This window comes from Mycteria americana, chromosome 2, assembly GCF_035582795.1.
Source record: "Mycteria americana isolate JAX WOST 10 ecotype Jacksonville Zoo and Gardens chromosome 2, USCA_MyAme_1.0, whole genome shotgun sequence".
Taxonomy (NCBI): Eukaryota; Metazoa; Chordata; class Aves; order Ciconiiformes; family Ciconiidae; genus Mycteria; species Mycteria americana.
This window is the reverse complement of record NC_134366.1, coordinates 165,004,570-165,030,338: the sequence shown is the minus strand read 5'-3', so window position 1 is coordinate 165,030,338 and position 25,769 is coordinate 165,004,570. Positions and strand designations below refer to the sequence as shown.

General features: G+C 43.8%; 1 long non-coding RNA gene across 21 annotated transcripts in view; it reads left to right on the top strand.

Moving 5' to 3' along the window:
- The window catches only part of LOC142406409 (uncharacterized), a 69,322-nt gene that overhangs the window by 17,748 nt on the left and 25,805 nt on the right, over positions 1 to 25,769 (top strand). For 18 of the 21 annotated variants that reach the window (XR_012774577.1, XR_012774580.1, XR_012774590.1 and 15 more), the window contains 2 exons: positions 300 to 949; positions 1,220 to 6,130. This is a non-coding gene — a long non-coding RNA (uncharacterized LOC142406409). Of the gene's footprint in view, positions 1 to 299; positions 950 to 1,219; positions 6,131 to 25,769 lie in introns of those variants that run through there. The other 3 variants (XR_012774574.1, XR_012774575.1, XR_012774582.1) reach the window with 3 other exon arrangements.

Genomic DNA, 25,769 nt, shown 5'->3' with positions numbered 1-25,769 from the left:
CTCGCCTGCCTGGTTTTACATTTCTTCAGCATCACTTCGGGTTAGCTATGGTTGCATGTACCTTGTGGATATGGTTTCCCCAGCTGTCTGCCTTGTTTAATCTGCTTGCTAAATACATTTCCCTGGCATCTTTGCAGTGCTTTCATGACAAGTTCTCCAAAATTCTCACATGGTGCAATTGCTGAAAAGACTGTTTATGAGGTTGGGATCTAAAGCCCCTTTGAGTGGGCAAGGACTTTCATGTGATGAGATTTCCTGGCTCTGTGACTAACTGTGGTTTTTTTCTTCTTTTTTGCCAGGTTGGTGCAGTCCTACAATGTAATCAAGTGGTTGAAATGAAGTGTGCCAGTCTTGAGCTGTGTTCAAATGCTGTAGGGTGTGCTGGGAATCTCAGGGCATAGAGATACAGTTTCTTTTCACCCCCGATTTGTCTTGATGCCCAGATAGGCAATGCTCATCCAGAAAAAGGGAAGGGAAGAGGAAAGGGGAAAAATGGGGAAAGGGAAGGAGAAAGGAAAGGGGAAAGGAGAAAGGAAAGGGGAAAGGAGAGGAGGGGAAGAAAGGAAAGAGGAAAGGAAAAATGTTTAAAGAAGATGGGATGGCTTTCACTGAAAAGAGAAATTTGTCTGACTTCTTTTTTACTGTCTGAACATACCAGTAGCTTTGCTAATCTCATCCTGATACTTTTATAGTGTGTACTATTAAAGTGCATGCATTTGATTTTAAAAGGAATATCACTTACTATGTAAAAATTAACCTTACATTAAGGTTAATTTTCTAAGTTTGCCATTTATGCCTGTGCATATCAAGACAGATGGGAGCACATATCTCCCAGTACATCAGCACCAGGCTTATCTCTGCATGGGTGCTGTTACTGCAGAGCTGAAGTCCAGCCTCCAGTTTAATCCTGGGGAGTCCTCAAAAGAGACTCCTGCCCTTTTGTATCCAGGTAAGGTGATATTTGCTGTCACCCTGGGACACATGGAAACCTACTGCGAAAGTCCTTTCTGTAGGAGTTCATGTTTCTTGTTGTTTTTATATTGGGGTGGTGCTGTGACAAGATGCTGCTGGGTACCGAGGGAAGGGAGGATGATGTGGGAATGCACTCATTTGCAACATTAAGTAATTTGGATTATTACGGGGGGTGCCTGGTCTTGACTATGCAGGGTCTCATTCAAGTTCCCACTGCCTCAGTTTCTCCTTGTTCCTCAAATAACAGCAATCATTCCGCCTACAAACGCATGGGATTAGGGGTGAGTATTAGCAGCATTAATTCATGGTCTTTGTGAGAGCTCCTTCATTCTTCGCCCCACCCCAGAGTGGTTAAACCTTCTCTCTGCCAAAATATAATAAATTGCAGGTCTGGCCCCTAACGATTCCTCGTCCGGGAAGCTAGGGATGCGGGCGATTTATCTCCCAATGATTAAACCTGCAGACAAAAAAGGGCGAATTGCCTGAACTAAATTACTGCCCATGCATTATTCAGCCGGCTGTGGGGAGCTCTGCGGGGGGGGACAGGCGGAGACCAGCAATCGCCATGGCCCTGGGGTGGGTTCCCGTGGGGTGTGCACCCCACGCCGGTCCCCAGCCTCATCCCATCCCCCCCGGGGAGCCGTGGGGCTGTAGATGGCAGCAAAGGCTGCGGGATGGGAAGGAGCAGTCGGGGCTGGTTTCGTCAGCTCCCGGGGAGGTGGCGGGTGTGCAGACGATGGCCCGAGCTTTGCAAGGCAGTGGGAAGAGCAAGAGTGTTCACCCCACTGTTGAGGCCGAGAAGAAGACATTGGTCAGGATCTGTCCTCTAGACTGGAGGGAGGTGACAGGAGGGGAGAGGAGAGCACTCTGCATTTGTGTGTGTTTAACCTTACGTTTGACTGGAAAGCCCACTGCCCTGTCCGGATTATCCATATCCCATCTGTACTTTTGCTGCTGTTGGCCCCTCTGTTGGCCCATGTACTGCACGGAGTGGCCCGGAGGTCTTTGCCTCCTCCCAGGTGCACATGGACCTGCCTGCTGCTCAGGGACAAGAGGGGACAGTGGAGGATTTGCAGCAAATCACCTCTCCTGCTGCTCTGTTTTGACGGTCGCTAAACTATCTTTTTCCCCAGCTTTGATTATAGTGCCCAACCGTATATGCAGATGTTAAGCTTTTGGTTTTAGATGCAGGTTATGAGGTCTCCCCTGGCCTGCACCTGCAATGCCTCAGCCTCTGTGGCTGTTTGACCCCAGTCTCCTCAGTTGGACAAAGAGTCAATGGGTGGGACGTGATGCTGTGGGGTGAACTCCCTGGTATTTGCTCCTAGAAATGATGGGCATCCTAATTGAGCAGGGGCTAATGATCAGTGTGTCACATCTGGCACATGAGGCTGCACAAGACTTCAGGGAGCATCGCTAATGCCCATCCTGGTTTAGGGGTGAGCTCTGCTGGCTCTCCTGACTGATGGGGCAGCTTTGGTGCATTAACCCCATCCTACCCTTTTCCCTGCAGGTGACCAAGCTGGGAGCCATCTTATCCTTTAAACCCATAGGGTTGAGAGATGCAGGTACAGGGGAATGCACCCAGATAAATGCTCTTCAGTGAGCTCAGATGTTGGCTTTTCACCTTGACACTGACCATGGTGTCCCTGGCACTGCTGCTGGAGAGCAGAGGGAATTTACCCACTCGGCCACTCCTTTCCTAACTCTTCCCTGTGCTCTTGGTTGCAATGCCCTAGAAAACTGATCAGGGGCCAGCAAGTGTATTTGATAACATGAAAAACTGTATTTTCCTCTTGGACAATCTGATGAGAAATCCACATTCAGTCTCCAGCAAAATCACCTTAAATCTTTCCCTTTAGGCTCCTTCTAGCTTTGTGTGATGTAAGACTAGGGCAGGGGGTGTGCACAACTGCTAAGGAGTGAGCACTGCCGTGCTGTTTGCTGAAATAACGTTACTTGGCAGGCTAAAAATCTGAGTGCAAGCCACCTTTAAACTGTGCCAACTGGCTATTTTAAGTCTGAGAAACAGGCAATACCTCTAGGGTGCTAGAAGTTCAGGAATTCTCTTTATTTTGATTGCACATAATAGAGAAACCAGCGCCCTTTGCTCCAGCAAGATGTAAGCAAGAACTGAAAAGTAGCAGGGTCCTGGCTGATGTCTCTCCACGGTGAAATGCATCTTCTACTTCCCAGTCTCCAAGTATGGGAAAGGGTTTTGGCCAGTGATCAGGATCAGGAAGAGTTTTTCATCCCAGAGCAGTGAGGAAAACTGCCTAGCTGTGGGTGAATGTGCAGTGACGGCGCTGTAGGAAGAAGGTCAGCACCTCTGTGCCAGGGATGGATGGCGATTCCAAAAGGCTGCTCCAGTGCAATGTGTAACCTCATCCCCTGTGAGTCAGACCTGCCTCATACCCGAATGACTTCTTTCCCCTGGGCAACCCTTATGTGGCATATCATGTCACTGAGGAACATGCAGTTACAAAACCAAGCCTAGCTGAAAACGGGCAAGAAGCACTTTGGGGTCTGTCATTACAGCTCTTCTATAACAGCCTGGGGACTTGCATGACAGGGTCTGGTGTTGGTCTCACATCAGTATCTGTCCAGGCTTACTGGAACTGGTTGAACTGAGGGTCATGTGAGGGCTGGTGAAACTGGATGGATGCAATTGTAATGTGAGAACAAAAAGAAATGGTATTGCACCCATCAGCTCTGGTCCATGAATAATAGAGATTCCTGGTTTGCAGGATGTGGGGCAATTGTTTAATTATCTCAGTGTTTGCTGGGATTATTTTTCCTTTTTGTCACTTCTTTTAAAGCAGCATATTTAAAAACAACATTGCAGGAGTTGGGGTGAGTCTGTGGAGCCCTCATGCCCCCTCCTGGGGTATGGACCTCCACCAACAGTCACCCCCACGGTCCATTCCCTGGGGACATCACCCTTCCCATCTCCATGGCCCAAAGGTACCGTGGGATTTGTGTGCTTCTACTCAAAGGGCCTTTGAAGGAGACAGCGAGTGCTAAGGGAGAGCTAACAAATGATCCCTCCTGCTCCTCCTTGCCCTCCCGGCAGCCTGGGGGCCGCGTGGCTTTAATTAATCAGTCGGCTCATGCAGCGACGCTGACACAAATGGCACCTGCTGTTGTCCTCTCCCACGTAAGTGCTGGTGATAAAGCACGGGGTGTGCTGGCCAGTGATTCCAGTTGGCCGAGCGGAGATGGATGCTTGTGTCCCTCTCTGTGACGGAGGAGTTAATCATAATGAAGAGTGAACATGTAGGGCAAGCGGCTCCAGCGTGCTCTTCCAAGGAGGGTGCTGTGGGCCAGTTTACAGACAGCCTTTGCCAGTGGTTTAGAAAAGCATAGAAGGGACCCTGTTCTCCCTTGTGTGCCAGCAGTTGGGTTTGACAGAGGTTAGTCACATTTTAGAGGATGTTTTAGGTACCTGTGTATGGGAGGCTGGTAGCTGCTGCTCATCCTTAGCCCTTCCCGGGTGCAATATACTATCAGTTCCTCTCCCTCAGCAGAAATGTCCTGGGTGGTGCCACCAGGACTACAGCTCTGCTCCAGCCTGTGGGAGGTGGAGACACTGCTTCTGCCATGCCCGTGTCTGCCAGGCAGGACTTCAAGATGGGTCTAGGTTCCCCAGAAGAAATGGGCACTAGGTATATCTTCAGATCCTGCTCACCCAGAGGGTTTTTCGTGGTCCTTTTGGTATATCCAGAGGGAGGAGTCCGGGTTGTCCAAGTACCCTGAATCCCCCTTTGCTTCTCTCCCTGCCAGCACTGTCTCACTGTGAAATCCCAAAGCCCTGTCCACCATGCATATACCTTCTAGGACAGGAGATCCTATGAACAGGAGTGTGACCCACCGCAGAGCATGTTGTGAGGTGATGCAGCAAGGACTGTCTCTGTGCCTGGAGTGTCAGAAAAAGGGACAATGCTATCAGAGGGCTATGTAGGCCTCCCCACGTCTAGCCAAGGAGATGTGCAGGTCGTCTGTGTCAAGCATCTGTGTGGCTCTCAGTGCAATTCTTCCCCCAGCACCTGAGCTCAGCCACCGCTTTCAGTGGCAGTGACTAGTAACAGTAAAAATGTTTTGAAAGGAGCCAAGACAGAGGGCACTTAGGCACGTGCCCAACTCCCCTTTTGCAGAGTTGTTTCACAGGTATCAAAGATACTCAGGTAATGGGATATCTGGTGGTGGAAATGACATGGGGGCTGGAGGAAGAGCGTAGTGATGGGGCCAAGGCCAGGTCCAGTTTGCCAAGGCTGAGCTCCGTGGGATTTGTCCTGTCTGTGGTGTAAGGGACTGGGTGGGGAATACAAAGTCTGGAGCACAAAGCCTCACTCTCTGGTGCTCAGACTGGCTGCACACAGGCTGAAAAACCTCTGGGGTCTCTCTCAGGCCTGGCCTACCAGATAGAAAGATCATGAATGGCTTCCACTGAGGGATTCATTGCAGCCTTCTCCAGAGGCCAAGGAGAGAGCTTTTAGTGTCTGCGGTGTTTTGTTGACTACGCTACGTGACTGAAAAATTGATATTTGTATTGTTATTGACTTCTCCAGGATGATTTCAGCAACCCCTATTAAGGATCTCATTCTTGAAGTAATTCTGTTGTTATTAAGAGTAATCTTTATAAATGATGCTATGCTTCTGCATAATTTCATCCAATTAATCTTACTGTATCAGCTATGATTTTTTTTTTCATGGGGGAGTTGGTGCAGAGTTCCTTGTTGTTTTACTAAAAGAAGATCCTGAAAAGCCTTCCAAGCACCAAACTTTTTTCAGTCTGTGCTGAGCAGTGTGATTTAAGACTGAAAATACATGTTTCTGTCTGAAGCTTTTGACAGTGCAATTTGAATGTGAAGAAGTGTCCAGTCTTTTCTCCTCTGACAGCTCATTGTACAGGTCTGTGTGTCAGTGCACCATATGGGGACATTACCCAGACTGGGGTCACCAGGGCGACCTTTACTCATCTCTCTGCCACTGAGCTGGACATGTGGGGAACCGGAGATGCCGTCTGCATGCCAAATGAGATCAGTGTTCTCAATCTTCCCTTTTCTCTGCTTCGGGACCCATTGATCACTGTCAGTGAGTGTCTGCTGAGTGTCCCCTGAAATAAAGCCTTTTTCTGTTGCTTGCTGTCCAGATTCCATCAAGGGCTGAAAAATCCTTTTAACTTCAGTGGTATTTGGATCTTTTTCTTTGAAAAAGAGAAAATAAAATACATGATTAACTCTAGTCCAAATCCCCTGAAGAATTAGAAATAGTATCAGTAAAAAAGGTGGAGTAGACTCAAGAATGAGTCACGCTGCTCTAGGCACACAGGACAGGTTTTGATTTGCAATGCAGTTGCCATTAGAAAGCAAAGGACTGTATGGTCTGCAGGCGGCATGTTGGTCAACATCGATGAACCAGCTTGGTTCTCCTGCCTTCTTCTCAGAGTCCAGCTTCTGGCTGCTGTCCAAGATGGGACACAAGATCTTGCACCGGATTAAATGTTCCACAACTCCCCATTCATGTGAAACAGAGAAAGCCCTTTCTTTCCTCTTATTGCTCCAGGCTAGAAGTTGTTGAAACTCGATGTGCCCAGAGTTTTACTGTTAACCTTCTTTACGCCGATGAGAGCTGAAGGAAATTTTGAGATATGTGGGGATGTACACTCCAGGGCATTCCATAGCCTTGTTACAATGACCCCAAATTGCTCCAGTTTCTGTTCTCTCTTGCAACACTGGACTGCTGGTCCTCCTGTAGCACCGCTCCTAGTTGATGCTGGTGTCCATGAGCGCAGAGATGACCTTGCCATCTCATAGGTGATGCCTGAGCAAGCTGACACAAGGGGTTAGAATTGGATGGATATCTCTCATTTCCAGCCTGCACTACCCCCTTCCAGGCAGTGGTTGAATTTTCCCTTGGAAAGTAGAAATGGAAAGTGGAATGAGATGGTGGGGTTTGCCCACTTTTCGGTGATCACACATGTTTTCATCCTAGGGTACACCAGTCCTGTGGAGCTAGATTAGCAGCATCACTTGTGTTTTCAGCAGAGAGACCTTGATGTGACTTGACTGTGGAAACTGAACTCCTCCTTCGACCACTGTGGTGCGTCTGGGGGCAGGAATTAAATGACCACTGGTGTGGTTTTGTTGCACCAGTTTTGTGGGTAATCAACAGTCTTCATAAGCTACATGGGGGAAAACTTAAAGGCGTGTTTGATCCTTAAATAGCTGAGCTTTCTTCATTTTTTAGAGAGACCTCAAAACACTTAGGATTAACGTAGCACATGAGTGTAACCAGACTTTCCCAGGGTATTCCCTGTACCTTCAATTCCCACAAAGTACATTCTGGTCTTTTCCCTTTGGACCACTTTTAAAGTGTGATCCCACTGTAAAGACCCTTTATAAATCAACCCCTATGCCTGCAGAAAGATAATTTAGTACTATGGCACACTAACCATTTTGTTCAGGCACTGCCACCAGAGCCTGCTTAATGAGCTGATGGAAAATTCTCCCCAGGAGAAGGAAAAAGTTTGGAGAGCCGAAATATCTTGAGCAGATTCTTCCCTTGGTCAATATGGCCATGAGTCACAGTGAGAGGAGAGACACTGCCAAGACTTCCTTTCACCCAGTGCTTCCTGACCACTGGGGTGTCTCCTCTCCTGCAGGCTCCTTCTTGTTTCTTCCAGGGATGTGATGGATGCTTTGGAGATCAGAATAAATCAAGAACTGGCACAGTGCTGCCTTTGCTATCACCTCCTGAGCTGTGCATGGCATGGGAGTGAAATATGAGTGTAGAAACTTTACTGGTTTAAACTGGGGACACTTACAGAGCCCCAGATTTCATCTCTTTGTGTAAATCCTTGTGGCTATGTCAAGTCCCAAGAAACAAACTGTCTGTGTTTGCCTTTAAAGAGTCTCAGTTTTTGTATTCCTCCAAGTTCTCTATTTGAGATGCTTAGGCTTGATTTCCCTGGAAGTATTCAAGGTCAGGTTGGATGGGACTTTGAGGCTTCTGATCTAGTGAAAGATGTCCCTGCCCGTGGCAGGGGCGTTGGAGTAGATGACCCTTAAATATCCCTTCCAACCCAAACCTTTCTATGATTCTATGATTTTCAGTGGGTCTAAGCATCCACAGGTTCTGTTACTGCTTAGCCATGTACTTTTATCCTAATTCCCCTTTGCACCATGTTCTCCCCAACTGCAAACTTTGGTAGAACTGTGATTTGGCTCTGCTTATACAAAACCTACTATAAATATACAGCCGTTCCCTTGCTTTCTCCCCAGTATTTTTACTTTATTATGTTTCCCAGACGCATACATTTTAAAATCCCTTGTCACGTTACTATCAGACACGGGGGGAAGTACAGCCTGCTGCGTTAAATCACATAGTGGCAATGAGCCCAAGCAATACTCAGTGGTGCATGGATGTGCCAATTAAGAATGCATCCTACTAGCACAGTCTGGACACTTTTCTCCTTCAGAGGGGTCTGATTGTTTGCTTGCAATTATTTGGTAAGTCTAATGAGGCTGAAAAGAGGTCAGATCACCTGTAAATGTCTTAGAAGTGTGGAAGCAGATGTGAATCTATGTCTGTAAAATTTAATGTTCCAAAGACTTCAAAGTAAAACAAAACAATTTCCCTGGAGTCCTGACGCTGCAAACTGAATATAAAAATAGTTGTCTCCTAGTCTGCATAACCTTCGGGACTCTGGAAAGAAACTGCATGCCAGAATCAAAGACTTGTTGCATTCAGTCTGTCACTTGTCAAACCCAATGCTGTCATTTCAGAATAAATACTAATATTCTGACATTTCTGTTGATCATACCCTTGCTGTAGACATCACTGCTGGAAAAAAAACCACAGGGCTAATGATATTTTACTTTGGCCACAGGTGGTTTCTACTGAAATTAGTGGCTAAGCTTCCACTGATTTTCCTAGAAGAAGGACCAGGACTCTTGCATGTGTTTATCAATCACAGTAAACTGTACTTTATGTAAGATTGAGGTTACAAAGATTGGGGCTTCCTATGCTCTGTCCTGGGAAACCTTCCTATCCTGGAGAGATAAGGGACATATATGAGCCTTAGCCCTTGTTTGAATCAGGCCTTCTTTCACCTTGGGAAAGCTGTGATGACCTGAGCTGGAGAATAAGCATAAGCTGAGTTGAGTTTGCCCCTTTAAAGATTAAAAAGGACTTGCCTTTTTAATGTTGCCTCTTGTTATTACATTATTAGTAAGTATATATAGCATTGTTAGGCCTTTGTGAGTTTGTTTTAGGCATGGAATAAACATATAGGTTATTGACCGTCCAAACAGCTTAGCTCCTAGACAGACAAGTGAATAAGCAGACAGTATTAGCAACTCTAGTTTACAAAGAGAGATCTAAGCATAAACTTAGTGAGACCTCAGGTTGATATACGTATAACAAGAAGCATTCATATAGTCTCCGGGGCTAATCACCAGTGCCAGATTCAGGAGGTGCCAGAGATACTTTTTCCCCAAAGATTTCTGAAAAGATTTTGCACTAACTTCCCTTAAAATCAATAAAGTCCAACTATGGAGCATTTGAAGATCTGGCTGGGTATCCAAATTTTTTTAAATGCCTTTGAATTTTGGCCTAAAGTAGCTTTCCTAATGTCATATTGGGTATTTCTGGTGGACTGACACAGGAATCCAAATTCCTGCAGTCTCATTCCAGTACCTTACAACTTCCCATCCTCCCCTTACTTTACACAGATATGAAATAGGGACACTTGTACCCATTCAGTGTCCTTGAAGCTTTGTAGAACTACGTTGCACAATGTTTGCAGAGTGCCTGGAAGATTTCTAGTTGAAAAAGCATGGTACTGGCGCTAACACCTTTTTTCTTTCTTCCGCTTCCTTTTTTTTTTTAAAGAATTATAAATCTACTTGCCAAAGTTACATCCTTCTGTGGCTTGGTCGTTGGTCAGTTCCACATCAATGTGTTCATTATATAATATGCTGATGTGGAAATTGCCGGAAATTATTGCTTCCTATTACATAACTGTTGCTGCGTATCTGATGTGTTTTCTGATGCTCAGGGGAACAGAAAGAGCGGTGGCTCTAATTGCTGTTACACTTTTTGCAGATGCTTGACTGTAGATCGTCATTAGCTTTTAACAGTTGCACAACATGATTTTCTTGGGATGTCCCAGGTTTTTCTTGAAACATCTTTGCGTTTACAGGTTCCTTTACTGTCCCTATAAAATCAAAGCTGGTATTTGTATTTTTGCATAGGTACACTGGAAGTTGTGGAGAGCTAGATCCCCACATTACACAGGGATCTCAGGCAATGGGATCAAGCAGCTTAAATCAAGTGTACATAGGGCTCAAACGTGCAATGGAGACATGGCAATTGAACCCACTGAAGCGTAGGAGCTGAGCTGCTGTAGCTCTCCACAACCCCCAGAGCACATGCTCTTGATCTGATGATGAGGTCAAGTCTCTTATCTTAAACTTTGATAAAGAACATTAAAGTTACATTATATTTCCACATATCTGGAGATAAGCAATCATATGGACGGTCTCCACAATTCAGCTGATCACTGATAACTAATGAAGCCACTGTTTCTCAGCTGTGTGCACCAAGTCCTTGGTGATATTAGTACCCGATAGGGCTACTGGCTTCTGTGAAGTGGTATAACGTCAAGGTTGTCACAGTGGCAGCCCACGTCCTCTCTTTTAATGTACTGCAGAACTATTATACAGCAGCATCAGACTAAACTGTGCCAGTGGAAAGTATGATAGTTTCACATTTCAGCAAACTGAAATCAGAGTTGTGTGCATAGATTTGAGTCAACTTTGAAGTTGTCAGCCTATTGTGACAACTGTAATGAACCCAACCAGAGCCTATGCAATAAACTCTTGTGGCACAGCTTATAGCACATGATCCAGCAAACACTTAATCAATCAAATGTGGCATGAGACTGGTGCATATCATTTTGGGAAGACAGTCAGCACATTTAAAGTTTTCAGAGGCAAATAATATGCTGCATCTAACAGATATAACTCGTAAATATCCAGTAACAAGCAAGAAAAATAATTTTGCTGATTAGGAACTGTTAAGTGCTCTTGGGATGTGTTGAATATTAATGAATGAGCCTAGTCAAAATTCAAGACCCTTTGTAGTAGGTGTTTTATAAACTGTATAGATAGGATAAAGACTGGCCTAAACTGTCAGACCAGTTATCCCCAGGGAATTCAGCCCCCTGTGCAGGAAGATAGGGACTGAGAGCAGAATAAACCCCCCATAATCGAGGAGGATGCAGTTAACGACCTGCTATGCCACCTGGACACTCACAAGTCTATGGGGCCAGATGGGATCCACCCGAGAGTATTGAGGGAGCTGGTGGAGGAGCTTGCCAAGCCACTCTCCATCATTTATCAGCAGTCCTGGTTAACAGGGGAGGTCCCAGACAACTGGAGGCTTGCCAATGTGACGCCCATCTACAAGAAGGGCCAGAAGGAGGATCCGGGCAACTACAGGTCTGTCAGCCTGACCTTGGTGCCGGGGAAAATTATGGAGCGGTTCATCTTGAGTGCACTCAACAGGCGCGTACAGGCCAACCAAGGGATCAAGCCCAGCCAGCATGGGTTCATGAAAGGCAGGTCCTGCTTGACCAACCTGATCTCCTTCTACGACCAGGTGACCCGCCTAGTGGATGAGGGAAAGGCTGTGGATGTTGTCTATCTAGACTTCAGTAAAGCCTTTGACACTGTCTCTCCCACAGCATTCTCCTGGAGAAGCTGGCAGCTCATGGCTTAGGCGTGTGTACTCTTTGCTGGGTAAAAAACTGGCTGGATGGCCGAGCCCAGAGAGTTGTGGTGAATGGAGTTAACTCCAGTTGGCGGCCAGTCACAAGTGGTGTTCCCCAGGGCTCAGTTTGGGGGCCAGTCTTATTTAATATCTTTATCAATGATCTGGATGAGGGGATTGAGTTCACTCTCAGTAAGTTTGCAGATGACACCAAATTGGGCGGGAATGTCAATCTGCTTGAGGGTAGGAAGGCTCTGCAGAGGGATCTGGACAGGCTGGATCAATGGGCTGAGGCCAATTGTATGAGGTTTAACAAGGCCAAGTGCCGGGTCCTGCACTTGGGTCACAACAACCCCACGCAACGCTACAGGCTTGGGGAAGAGTGGCTGGAAAGCTGCCTGGCAGAAAAGGACCTGGGGGTGCTGGCTGACAGCTGGCTGAACATGAGCCAGCAGTGTGCCCAGGTGGCCAAGAAAGCTGATGGCATCCTGGCTTGTATCAGCAATAGTGTGGCCAGCAGGACTAGGGAAGTGATCGTGCCCCTGTACTCGGCACTGGTGAGGCTGCACCTCGAATACTGTGTTCAGTTTTGGGCCCCTCACTACAAAAGAGACATTGAGGTGCTGGAGCGTGTCCAGAGAAGGGCAACGAAGCTGATGAAGGGTCTGAAGAACAAGTCTTATGAGGAGCGACTGAGGGAACTGGGGTTGTTTAGTCTGGAGAAAAGGAGGCTGAGGGGAGACCTTATTGCTCTCTACAGCTACCTGAAAGGAGGTTGTAGTGAGGTGGGTGTCAGTCTCTTCTCCTAAGTAACTAGTGATAGGATGAGAGGAAATGGCCTCAAGTTGTGTCAGGTGAGGTTTAGATTGGATATTAGGAAAAATTTCTTTACTGAAAGTGTGGTCAAGCATTGGAACAGGCTGCCCAGAGAGGTGGTGGAGTCACCATCCCTGGAGGAGTTCAAAAAACATGTAGACGTGGCACTTCGAGACATGGTTTAGTAGGCATGGAGGTGTTGGGTTGACAGTTGGACTAGATGATTCCAGAGGTCTTTTCCAACCTTAATGATTCTATGATGCTGTGATTCTATGATTAAATGCATTAACATGTGTAAGGCGAGACACCAGTGTTACCTTCTGCTATGGGCTTGTGCCCTGTTGCCTTGCCCAGCCCTGACTGACGACTGAAAAAACTCAGCTGGCCAGACGCAGCTGGCCCATGTGTTTTGCAGTTCAACAAGCTTGTGCAGCAAATCATACATATTTCATCTGAGACCTGCATGCATGCCTGCATGCACAGTGCTTAGGGCTTTGAGATGCTTCAAGTGGCTCTGCTGGGTGGTGTGAGTTGATATAGCAGGTAGACAGCAAGGGGAGTACAAGAGCCAGGATGGGCCAGGACATCAGGTTTCAACACCCCCTTTAGCACACTGCTATCAGATCTCCTATTGAGAATTATACACCTGTGATCAACTTAGAAGGTGATTAGGAAACACTGCTGCAGGTATCAATAACACAAATGACTTTTTAGTGTCTAATATCAAATTAATGTAGACAGAAGAGTCACTTTTATTTCTGTCTCTTCTAGTGAGACATAGTTGAAACCGAATCATATTGCAGAATTTGGTGCATCTTTAAAATAAGAATCCACTTTCTGTAGGGCTAATAATCTGCCTCACACAGTAAGATCATAAAATCATGGGATGAATTCAGCTTGGAAGGGACCTCAGGAAGTTTCTTGTCCAACTCCTACTCAAAGAAGGGTCAGCTATGAGAGCGGAGCATGTTGCTCAGAGCTTTATCCCATTGGGTTTTCAAAACCTCCAAGGATGGAGAGAGCACAACCTCTCTGAGCAGCCTGTTCCAATGCTTGGCTGTCCTCATTGTGATCTCTTATTGCTTTTTGAAAAGTGTATTTCAAGAGTATAATTCTGCTTGCTTTCTTCAGACCATCCTGTCCAGTCACTGCACTGGCACTAGTCATCTGAAAAAGGTGGAGAGATCTCTCAGATTTTAGGTAAGGGACAGAAGTGTTTGGAGTAACACAACACATAAGCAGGAATATTTGGTGACCACCTAAAGGGCCCATGTCAAAGGAAATCAGGGGTCTTAAGAGCAGGAATTAAGAACGTATCTGAGAACATGCTTAAGTGGGTTTTGTTAGAACTAAGTGGCAGCTTTTCTTAATAATTTTTTACAATGTTCATAATTTTAAAAAAAAGCTGATTTTTTAAAGTGCCCTGGAATGTACTCTTGTTTGTTTACCTTCCATTTTTACAGACATTAGAGGTCTGAGTAAGAGAGTGAGTTGTAGTCAGGGAGGGTTAACGTGATTAATGTGCTAGGTCAGGTGATTACTGTATCAGTAGTCATCTACTAGTGACTGTGACCAAGGAGCTGGAATCACATCAGTGCCTTGCTAGTGATTTCTGCAATGTCTTTAGGCATGTTTTTAAATTTTTCTTCAGTTCTTCATGCAGAAAATTATGCTGCTTGCTTTCTCCCTGTATTTGTCATGTCTATTTAGAAAGGTTTTTTTGACAGGTAGTATCTCTTACAATGCTTGTGTGAGGAACCTAACGCAAAGGACCTTGTTCTTGGAGACCTCTATGTCCTACTGTTGTACAAATAATAAATAGAACAAAGTGCCACACTAGTGCTTAGCTCATGCTGAAAGGATTGTTTTAAAACAAATATGTTTTTAATGTCGGATTTTTTCCTCCTTTCACACCTGAACTCTGTGTGCTCCAGAGGCTTCCTCTACTCCTATCTGTTGGTTTTTTTTTCCTCTAAGTGTATGAGGAGAGCCATTGTATAGGAAAACTTCCAGTCACTTTCTCTCTCACAAATCTTTCCTCTGCAGGTGCCTTAGTGAAAGTGAGAGAAACTTCATGGCTGATCCATTTGGAGTTACAGACATGCTCCACTGGGTCATGGTTCCTCTCAACTATTTTTCCTGGGTTTTTCCTGGCATAATCTGATTGCCTTTTATGTCAGACCCAAGAATCAGAATACTTTTGCTGACTTCTCAAAATGTTGCCAAAATCTCTATGTAGGAGAAGGTCACAGGTGAGCTGAAAGAGATGGCATTTAGCTGGGAAAGTGCCCACCAAGGCTAACCGCAGGTCCCCAGGACTTGAGGGCTTAATCCTCTGTGATATGATTTGTGAGCTGCTTTGTGGGGGATGAAAGGAGGAGGACCCCTCACTTCTTGCATTTCTTCCTGGAATATTACAGCATCATTTCCTAGATTGGCTCCCAATGTTGCAGTGAAAGCAAAAACAACAATCCAACAACAAAACCTGTCATCAAATAAGTCTGCATGAGGAGTATTGCAGTAAGCTAGCTTCCCCAAACCCCTTGCAAGTGTAAGGAAGATCATCCTTTTGAGAGACTATAGTTAGGGAATCTTATCAAAGTATTGGAAGTTCTTCTTCATGTTTTTTCCCAGAGTACCCTGGATTTCCATCAGTGTATTGCTTGAGCAAGTCATTCATTTTGCAAAACAGGGTCAGAGGGTTATACCTGTACCCCTGTATATACCTGTCTGTTGAAACCCTGAGGACCAGAGATGGTGCTGCTAATTATTCAGGTGGGGTTACCTATAGAAATCTTGCCTTGAATAATAATATTTTGCATCTACTGCTTCTTAATTTAGATTGTATTATTTGTTCTTGCAGTGATAATTAGATAACAACTGGTTATTTACAGTTCTGAAATAAAAGTACTTCTAATGGTAGGCTGCGGTTCGTCTGTAAGTAATAGGACTCCATATAAGAATTATCAAATCTGATGGCTACAGTGCTCAAGACTTCATTTAGAACTACTTTAAATTTATGCCCATATAAACCTCATGATGGTGATGAGCTAGTTTATGGGTCAGCACCTGATACTTGATTGAATATTGAGTAATACCTTATTCCAGGGGATGAACTATTTCCTTCAGTCAGGCGTGAAAGATAGCTGCAATGTCACGTAAAGTCATGTCTTAACAGCTGCTTGTCATTGTGCATAAAATCCTTATAATCTCGATCTTGTTTTTCCTCTATTTGTAAAATTCAATTGAAAGAGAGATGCTCTGCTTTGGGTTAACATAAAAGAGAGTTTGTATTGTCTCTGTATTGCCCACTGCCTGATGGAGGGATGGAAGCATTATGAACAGTAGACCTTAAGAAATCTAGTTCCTTACGTGTTTGTAAGGAACTTGTTGGAGGATATGAGTGGTACCATTTCTGTGGATTCTTGGTATCTAAAATAAATTACTGCCTATTGACCTTGCTGTCATTAAGAAGTCCTGCTCCCCTACTCAGCTACCTATATCCAGAAAATCTGTAGGAATGCAGCATCTCTGAGGTTACTATTCCTTTGCCACATTCAGTTGATGTTGGTGAAGGACTGTCTGATGGAAAATTTGGTTATGCTAAACCTTATTTATTTAAGGAGACAGGTTAGAAAGAAATATAAACTTTCGGATCAGATTTTTCAAACCAAGTAGCTTAGACCCTTTCATCTATAATATATGGTGTATTGGTGACGTATCATTGTCTACATGGTGCTCATGATTTAAACCAAGAGGAATATTAATGGGTTTAAAAGAAATCCAAGCCTTTCTAAAATGGTCTACCAACAGAAAACTTGGAAGCAGGTATTGGATTAGTGAAACTGAGGTATAGATTGAAAAAAGCCCTTTATAAGACCATGGCTTTTCTACTCTAACTTGTATGTTCCCTTCTGCTGAAGCCCCAGCAGCAGTGCTAACACGAATGCAGGTGCCATGCTCTGGTAAGAGCCATTCTGGCTACAGACATTGAGACCACATTTGGCACCTCCTTCTGACTGAAATGCACGCGATTACCCTGTGAGGAAACTTCAGTCTAACTTATGTGAGCAACATTACTACAGAGTTGAGTGGAGTTTTTCGAGCTAGATGTTGATGATTCTTGTCTATGTCAACAGATCAAGTGCTGAGCAATAAAGGAAAGAATTTTCAAGGGAAAATATGCTCGTAAGCAGTAGTTGCCAGGATATTATAACGCTCACAGGTTCCTTGACAAACCAACAAATATCTTGTCTTTGCTTTTATGCTTGACCTTTGAATGGTAGAATTTTAGTTTCATATCACACCAACACTTCTCTAACAACACAAATATAGTCACTGGCAGGACTGAGATTTTGATCACTATCCAAACTGCTTAAGCATTTTGTTTACGTGCAGTTATCAATTTGTTGAGAATAGAATGACTCAAACGTGCAAAGTTTTACTGCAATAAAATAATAAATTAAGGCAATTGAGAGGGTCCTGTGGAATCTTTATGGCTGTTCTTGTTCTTTTAGTGGCTGTCCTTTAAGGCTGAACAGTATTTTGTACAGCCTATAAAGTGTGAAATTTAAGTATTGAACACAAGGGGTGTTCTACTTAAACTGTAGGAGAATCACAACACAGGCAGGTCTGGAGTCAAAAGGAAAAATGAACTAGAAATACTCATAAATATATTAAACATGCATTGAGAGAGAAGTGGAGGTAGACGAGGCTTGTTTCACTTATTTATTCTATTTATAGAGAATTCTTCGCTTGTGTAGATGTCAATATATCTGCATTTCTAACACATACTTTAACAGAAAAGCACGCTGTACTGATGATTGCTAGGGCTATGCTGGTATTTTTCAGAGATGGGCTACAGGATGAGGAGTCAGAAATGGGGCAGTGTTGAATAGGGTTATTTATTACTTGGTGCAGAAATGTGGCTTACTGGATGCCAGCAGGACCAGCTCAACTCTATATGCTTTGCTTTGGGTGAAGGTGGATCTTGCTGATTATCCCAAGGCTGCATGATTTGTTGCCCCTAGGAAGCTCATTTCTCTATTAGCCTCCATTTTAATCCTAAATGTACTTTGCTTCTGTGTAGGACTGTCTCAAGGACTGAACAGTGTTGTATACATTGTGCTTCAAAGAAACATCCTGTCATCACTAGGTCTGAAAAATCCTGCAGCTTTGAGCTGTGTCACTCACAGGGCTGAGTCTGTGTCTCTGTCTGAACTGAGAGTGTTTCATGTCCGGATTCCTGCTCACAATGGATACAGGACCTGACACAGAGATTTTTATCTTAAGTCCTGCAGTTGCCACATTGATTTGGTGCAACAGTTTCAGATGTCTAATTTTTTTTTTTTTCAGTATTCCATCGGGTTGGAATTTGATTGCATCATTTTAGCACTTTTCTTCTGGCAATTACACGGTATGATTTTGCAATTTGTTCAATTTTACCACTCTGTTGGAGAATGGCTACGCTTTTTCTCTTTTACAAACAGGGAACTTATGTTTAAAAAAGAGGTTAAAATAAAGTAGATAATAACTACAGTATACAGCCCAACAAAATAAAATCATCTTTTGGTAAAACTGTGTTTCCCTCAGCTTTGCCATAAGGAATCTCCCAATTTTGCTTGGCTATGAACAACATGGAATTTGTTAGTCCATATGTAAGTCCAGTGTAGTTGTGATCTGCCATATCATATTCGTAGTTGCCAGCTGTTAAATGATATAACGAGATACGCTCGTTGTCACTTCTAATAGAAAGCACTCTGGAGCATTTCTCCGTCTTTCTCACAACATCAGTAAAACTTTTTTTTATAGCTAGGGTAATGTTTCTCCAACCATGGAAATAATTAATGAAAGTATACCATTAAACCTAGTTTGTTTCCAGAGTGCTGCAAGCCTGTGTGGGAACAGATTAAGGCAGCCTCTGAAAGACACTGTGAATGCACATCTCATATCTTTATGACATTATTCATGAAGGTATAATTTTGGTTTGAATCGTGGTAGGTTTGTTTTTCAAAAAGTGTATTATGAATGAGCTTACAAATACAAATTTTCTTTAGAGGTTTCAACAAAGCACATGTTGAGAGCAGGATTTATGTGACAAGTGTTTTGTATCACACCACAACGTTTGACTTCCTTTATTCCCATTAAAAAATCTGTAGAATCAAGTGTCTTCAGTGAACCCATCGTAAGGGGTTTTGGGAAAGCAATGGGCAAATAATGGTATGGCACATGCAACCATACATAGATATTGACACTGACACATGCTTGAAGACACAGACAGTGGGACTGCACAGATATTGTTTCCCAGGAACTAGTTATGGGGGAAAAAAGAATGCTGTGATGAGAAGGGACTGGCCATTGAGATTGGTAGAGGAATATTTGGAGAGCACAGCCTCATACAGACTTATGAGAGGAAACAGGGTAAACTAGATCTGGATCAAGCAGAAGCACTATCCTTGATCTGAACTCATTCCTGGTATGATGTATTTGGAATTAGGGATCTAGACATGTGGGTGGAAATCGTTGCTTTTAGAAATATGTGGCAGGGGTGCAAGAAGGTGTGAAGTTGGAAGGTGATTTTGAGAAAGAAAACTGCTGAAACCTTGCTGACTTCTGCCTTGTCCGTAGTATTAAGCTCAGCTGCCATGAAACCATGACTCTGCATCACCCTATTTGTGCCACTAGCCGGGAGTATTTTGGGCACTTCTGTTCATGCTGGCCACATGTGTTGTTGTGGTGCAGCCGAGAGACACGGGGTCCCGCAGGATCACCCCTGCCTCTCTGCTGGGGGGTTAGCTCTCCCTCCAGACTGCCAATGTACCCACATGTGAATTTGTACCCTCATTCAGTGCTGAGGGGTCAAACAGGAGGCTGTGCTTTGACTTGCATCATTTGAGCGGACCTGTTTAGGCAGGAATTACCCAAGCAGGTTGGTTGGTAGATCACAGGAGTAGCGGCTTCAGATGGAGAGAAAGGTGACAGTGATCTGCTTGGGGTAGGCTGGGAGAGTAACCTTCTCCCAGGGCGGACAGGCAGCACAACAGGGTATTGTTATTCCTATGTCCTGCTTGTTTCTACTCTGCTAGACAGCTGACAAGCCTTGACCCTGTCTGTCCATGCAGCCTTTCCATGCAAGCCTGCTCTTTGGCTCAGCTTCTCTGCCAGTGCAGTCTCCCTTCTCCCTGCTCTCTCTTGCCTTTTCTTTATTCCTTATACCCTGTGGTTTTCTTTGCAGCTCATTAGACACAAAATATCAGCTTAACTTGACACTCTGGGAACAGCGATTTACATTTTTTTTCAGTTGATTTCTCCGCTGCTTCTCCTGGATTGCCAATGAAGTGGAGAGTTACAGGCACTTTGGCCATCTGAATGGTTAGTAATGACCTCAGACTGAGGAGTACCTGAAACAAACTCCCTGAATTATGAAGCAAAGGTTAAGCAATAAACAGAGCAAGGGTCACCCAGACGTAGGCATATTTTTCCCCTACTGCCTCAGGGTTAAGAGTGGGTAATTGGTATTTCCAGTTTGGCTTCTTTCTCGTTTTGTGTCATCCCATCATGGCATGCCAGATGCATTACATTAAATGGCATCAAATAGTCGGGGAGTGTGACACGATACATTATCAGACATGTCACCTCACACCCTGTCATAACACAGTGAACTCAAAGATCAGTGGGGACCAAAGACTCATTTGTCCGATTCCATTTTATCAGTCAACTCAAGGGAGACAAGCATGTTAATTATTTGCACGGTGGTTTGCAGTTTGCATCCAGTGCTAGTGGGAAGAGGATGGGGTGTGATGGGAGAAGGACACTTTCTGTGCTTCAGAACAATTCTACACCGACTCTCCATGCGTATAGGTGGCAGTGAGCAGGGTGTGATAGTGAAGAATCAGTCTCTAAAACTTGATGCATGACGCAAAATTAACAAAAGGATAAAAAGATACCTGAAGAAGTGCTGGTTCCCCAGCATCAGCAGGCACTGGAATTTGAATTAAGTATCCTCTGTGCTCTGCAAGAGAGAGTGATTACACAAGCCAAAAATGCAAGGATTTCTAAAAAACTTGTTTGGAGACAACTGATCTTAATATGTAGATTCGGAAAATTCACTTCTATAGACATAAAGGCTCTGATAAATGAGCCTTCAATGGATCTAGCTGTGATGTTTTAGGACATTTGTTCCTTGTTCTTAAGGTCCAAAGTCTGAGCAGAAGGCAACAAATGTGTTTGTCTCAGCTATACCTGTACATAATCTAATCTGTTAGCTAATATCCTCAGAAAAGGTTGGTTTGTCCCATGTGATTCTGGATATATAGAAAAGGTGAGAGCACCTGATTTGGACAGCTGAAAAGAAAAAATGTTCTCTTGCCAACTGATTTGCTAAACTAGAAATCAGTCTGGGCTCTTCCTGACTTCTTAGTGTGCTTTTTGTGAGTAATTGTATTTCTGTGATCACATGTTTGGAGCCCCAAACTGAGATTTTTATGAATAAATGAACAGAGGTTGTTTGAACTCATCAAACAGATGAATGTCACAGCAGCTTAGAAAGTGTTACTTTAAAAGCTACAAATGTCGCATGAACTTATAGACATAGTGCATGACCAAAAGAAGCAGTCATGCATCTCAATGGGTGAATTTAAATTGAAATACAGAAATATATGCTGCAACCAGTGTGAGCAATGCTTATCTATATGATTGCTTTTAAAGAAAAAGAGACTGAATTATGGAGCACGTTGCAGGAATTTGTGCCTTAGTCTTGCTGAAGAAGGTGTTGCTGGTAACTTGCACATATGAGCAAACCACTGGTGGTGTCTTGTATCTCTAGCTGTGGAATGAGGCTGCTCTAGTGCATGGTTGAATTATATCCCCCATGTCACTCCTCTTCTGTAATGTTTTAGCATTATTTTTAAGGCACTCCTTGAAATGTCTTGTACAGTATGATGTAAGTAGTAAGTAATGTTAGCAGTGGAGTAACACAAAGCTGTGTCCAGTCTCAATGGTCCGCATTTCTGGTCCAGATTTCCCCATGCTTTTTGGACTAGTATGTAGTTTGAATTGTGGATTAAAGTTCACATCAGTTCTTTGACGTAAACTGGGTTGTGCATACCTAGTCAGAACAGATCTGCAGAGAAGAGTACACATTAAACATCCGCACCAGCAGCTCCGTTTCTTGTGGTAGGAAACTGTTCCCCTCCTTTGGCTGCAGATATCCTTGGCAATGTCCCAGGTTTGTGGAGTGGGATGATGGAGAGACCATAGCTTCCCTCTGGGAAACAGGATGGGAAGGCGTTGCTGACTCCAATGGTGAGTCTGCAGCAGGGAAAGGGATTTCACCTGCCTCCTTCAGAGTAATATCCTCAAAGTGTTTCAGCTTTATGACTTGGATCCATGGAGGCTGCACAGTGGAGAGATGGGTGAGATCAGAATGTCAGTGAAAAGTATATCCCCATCCTGTAAAACCTGTGCTAAAGTATATGGGAATGTCAAATTCTTGTCCAGTAGATGACAGTTCCAGCTGAGTCCTTTGTTTTGGAAATGAACATTGAAGCATTGGTAGACATATGCAAACCCAACAAAGACCAGGTCTGGTCACACAAACTTGTGAGCAGAGACACATTTGGGTGGAACTCATAACTGAGACCATGCTCTCATCCCAAAATGAGACAAAAACAGTACCCCAAAACGTCCTTGGGATGTAGTAGTCCTGTTCCTGAGTTGTTAAAGCAAGCCATGAATGATGGCAGATATACTGTATGGGGTATTCTCAGCTGTTTTCAGAAGAGAGCTTTCCTGTTGGTGCTGCTTGCTTTGGTCCAGATATGACACATTATGAAAGGGAAGAAAGGCAATGAATAGGTTTTATCAACCATGATATTAAGCCAGGAAGGAGAAAAGGAAAATTATTTATAACTTCCCAAAGAAGATTCTCTGCAAAGAAATACTGAAAGTGGGAGTGAATTCTAGGAAATCCGAGTATTTTACATAGAACATTACTTAAGACTCTCTTGTGGTTCAGGCCACAGAACAACAGGGCTGCAATCTTTAGTGTAAACTCCTATAGGCATGGTAAAGGAGAGAGTGGGAAGGAGCGTGGCATGGGAACTTCATAATGTGCAGACTTAGAAAGTGTCAGAGGAGAGGAAAAGACTAAATGTGAGTTGGAGGAAGAGAATAAAGAAGAAAATACACTTGGAGCTTTAAGGTGTGTGAGTTTTAGTGACACCCCTGATGCTCGCCTGTGTTATTTCAGCTTCTGGTAGGAGAGTGTATCTCTGCAAAAGCGGGCAAAGGGCTAGGATTTTGATCACGATTCGTACTGCAGAATTTGTACAGCTGACAGATCCAGGTGCTGCAAAGAAATAACTGCAGAGAATGTCAGGAAAGCAGAGATTTAGCCTGCCTCATTTCAGTCATTCAAGTGAGGTGTCTCATTTAGGAGCCTAGTAACTTTAGACCCCTTCAATAACCAATGAAGGCAGGGAAGGATACAGATCTTGGTGGTCTCACAGAGGATAAGCATCCTTCTTCATGCTCTTAGCTTATGTTTTCTCTGGTTCGAAGCCAAGTTAAGCCAATAAAGTGGATTTCAGTAGACTTACTGTCATATCCATTGAAAACTGTCCTCTGAAGTCAGAAAGTAAGGATGTAATTCAGTCCGTCTAAGATGGCCATCTGCACATTCGGTCCCCATATGTCATCAAAGGAGCAAGACAGTCATCTCCCTGAGACACCTCTGTTGGGTTGGATGAGCTGCTCTAAGATGAATCCCTCTCCTTTGACTAGATAGAGTCCAGACAAATAGCTTAGACTGGATAAACAGCCAAAGACAGATGGCTTAGAGGCTGTGGTAGAAGTTATGGTATGGTGATCTGCTCAGGGGTAGTCCATATCATGGGCAAAATGAATTGTTTCTTAAGGAACCAAACTTAACAGATGGCAGTTCACTTTTCTGGCCTCACTGGTTAGGTGGATGTGGAGGATGGAGTGAGAAAACATGTCGTATTCATGACAGAGAACTAGCCAGACTCAGTTCAGGTGAATCTGCGGTCTACATGGCTGAAGGCGATTTGAAAATTTGGGGGTTTGATTTTCAAAGAGGCTTTCTCACAAGCGGTGGGGTTGTTTCCAGGAACAGTGCTGTGATGGCAGGGCGTGGGGAAGACTCCACGTTCCCCTCATTGTTGTTTTGATTATGCAACATTCCCCTCTGCCCACAACACTTGGGTCACTGTACCATAACCCGTGAACTGTTTTTCCCCTTGGCCGCATTTTATTGCTGTTATGCCTCAAGACAGTCAATATCTAATTGAATGTGGGTTTTGTTGTATGCTCAATGAATTCCATGTGTTTGTCTCTTAGAAGCAATTTGACAACAATGAAGACAAGAAAAATTGCAAAAATAATGAGGACTCCTTTTTAGGGAAAAGTAATTGAAATGATACAAGCCCAAATCCTGAGTGATGTTGAGTTGTATGGTGCCTGACTTGGCTTGAACAGAAAGTGCCAGAGGTTCAGGCAGGGTTTGTTCCACAAACATTTGAAAATGTCCAGGAAAAGCTGCATCTATCATCTAGTGCAGTGTTGATTCACTAAAATACAGATACAGGTTTAACCTCTCTGCCTCTTACTAACTTGAGAAGACCAGTAAGTGAAAGAATTTTATTTACCTCAGATGAGTTAATGTATAACAATAAAAAACCAAAACACATAAGATACCCTGATCAAAAATGGAAATTAAATAACTCAGAAAACCATGCAACTGCTTGAGCAGACTGAGAAAAGGATGTGGTGTTTACACCAGGCACCTTTCACAAAATACCAGTTTTCCATAATCTGGGATGTTATGTTGAGTGGTTGCTAGTCTTGTTTGGTCCCTGACCAACTTGTAATACTGAAGGATAAACACTCACTCACACACACAGAGAACAAACAAACAAACAAACAGACAAGGCAGGGGAAGCAATAACCCGAGAGCTGGCTGGGGACAGAATATATTTTGCTCTGAAGAAGAACCAGTTTCTTGTGTAAGGGATGAGAAACTACCAAATTTACTGTTTCTCCCAATTTCTTCATTAATCATGACTGAACACAAGCATTTCATGCCTTTATTCTCTCTCTGTTCTTTTGCTCTAATAGACATTTTTCCTAATGGCATCTGGCTCATTAAGCACTCAACAGCCTATCACACTATGTTAACCCAGTGCTATCTGACCGTGGACTTTGTGTAGATTTCCAGTTTATCATATTTTTCTCCCATATCTGCTCTGCTCAGTGCCTGTGCTCCACGCAGTAGCTGTGGTGATGGCCCATTCATTCACACTGTGTTGAAGAGCTGACTATAAAATTCTTCTTTCTTTCCCTCCTCCTCTTCTTGCAACCTAATGCCTCCTCTTGCTCTTTGATTCTGGCTGCATTCTTATGGGATTAAGGGTTTTCTGTTTCCTAGAAGGAACAAAATATGGCTATCATCAGAGCCAGAGGAGTAGGAAATCTCTCCGTAAACTCCTTAATGGGGGTTTTTATGGGATATATTTTCACCTCATTTAGCTTTTATTTCAGTATGGCTCTTTCATCAGTCTGAGCATCTGAAGGAAATTACAACTTTATGGGAAGGCAGGGAGGAATCGTTGGATTAAAAGAAGATATGAAAACAGAAATCAAAGAATGGAAAGGTTTAGAAAGAATAAAGGCCTAATAGGTGGCTCACTGAACTCAAAATAAATGCACTTGTTGGATGGAGAGATTCCTGAGAGACTCTGCATTGTGACCAAGACGCTGTATGTCATGGTCCGTAAAAGTGGGCAGATTAGCTTTCTTCACAGGTTTTAAAATCAGTAAAGGAGCTTTGATCTCCTGCTTTCTTCTCAGCGAGGGCCCTGGTCATTCCCATATCAAGATGAATACTTCCTTCAGCCAGGTCATGTCATTACGGAGGATACCTGGCCTTTCAGACTTCATGAGACTTACAAATCTACCAAACCTTTCCTTGCTAAATTGTTTCAGTGATTATCTGAACTCATTATAAAAAATGTCTATTTTATTTCACCTGAATCTTATTTCAAATTCTAGCTGGTCAGACTTTGCATGCCTTTTGTCTGCTAAACTGAGCAACTTCTTATTATCAGAAATATTTTCCATTCCCCAAATACAGACTGTGATTTCATTGCCTCTCAACCTTTTCTTAGAGAAGTTAAAGAGGCTGAGCT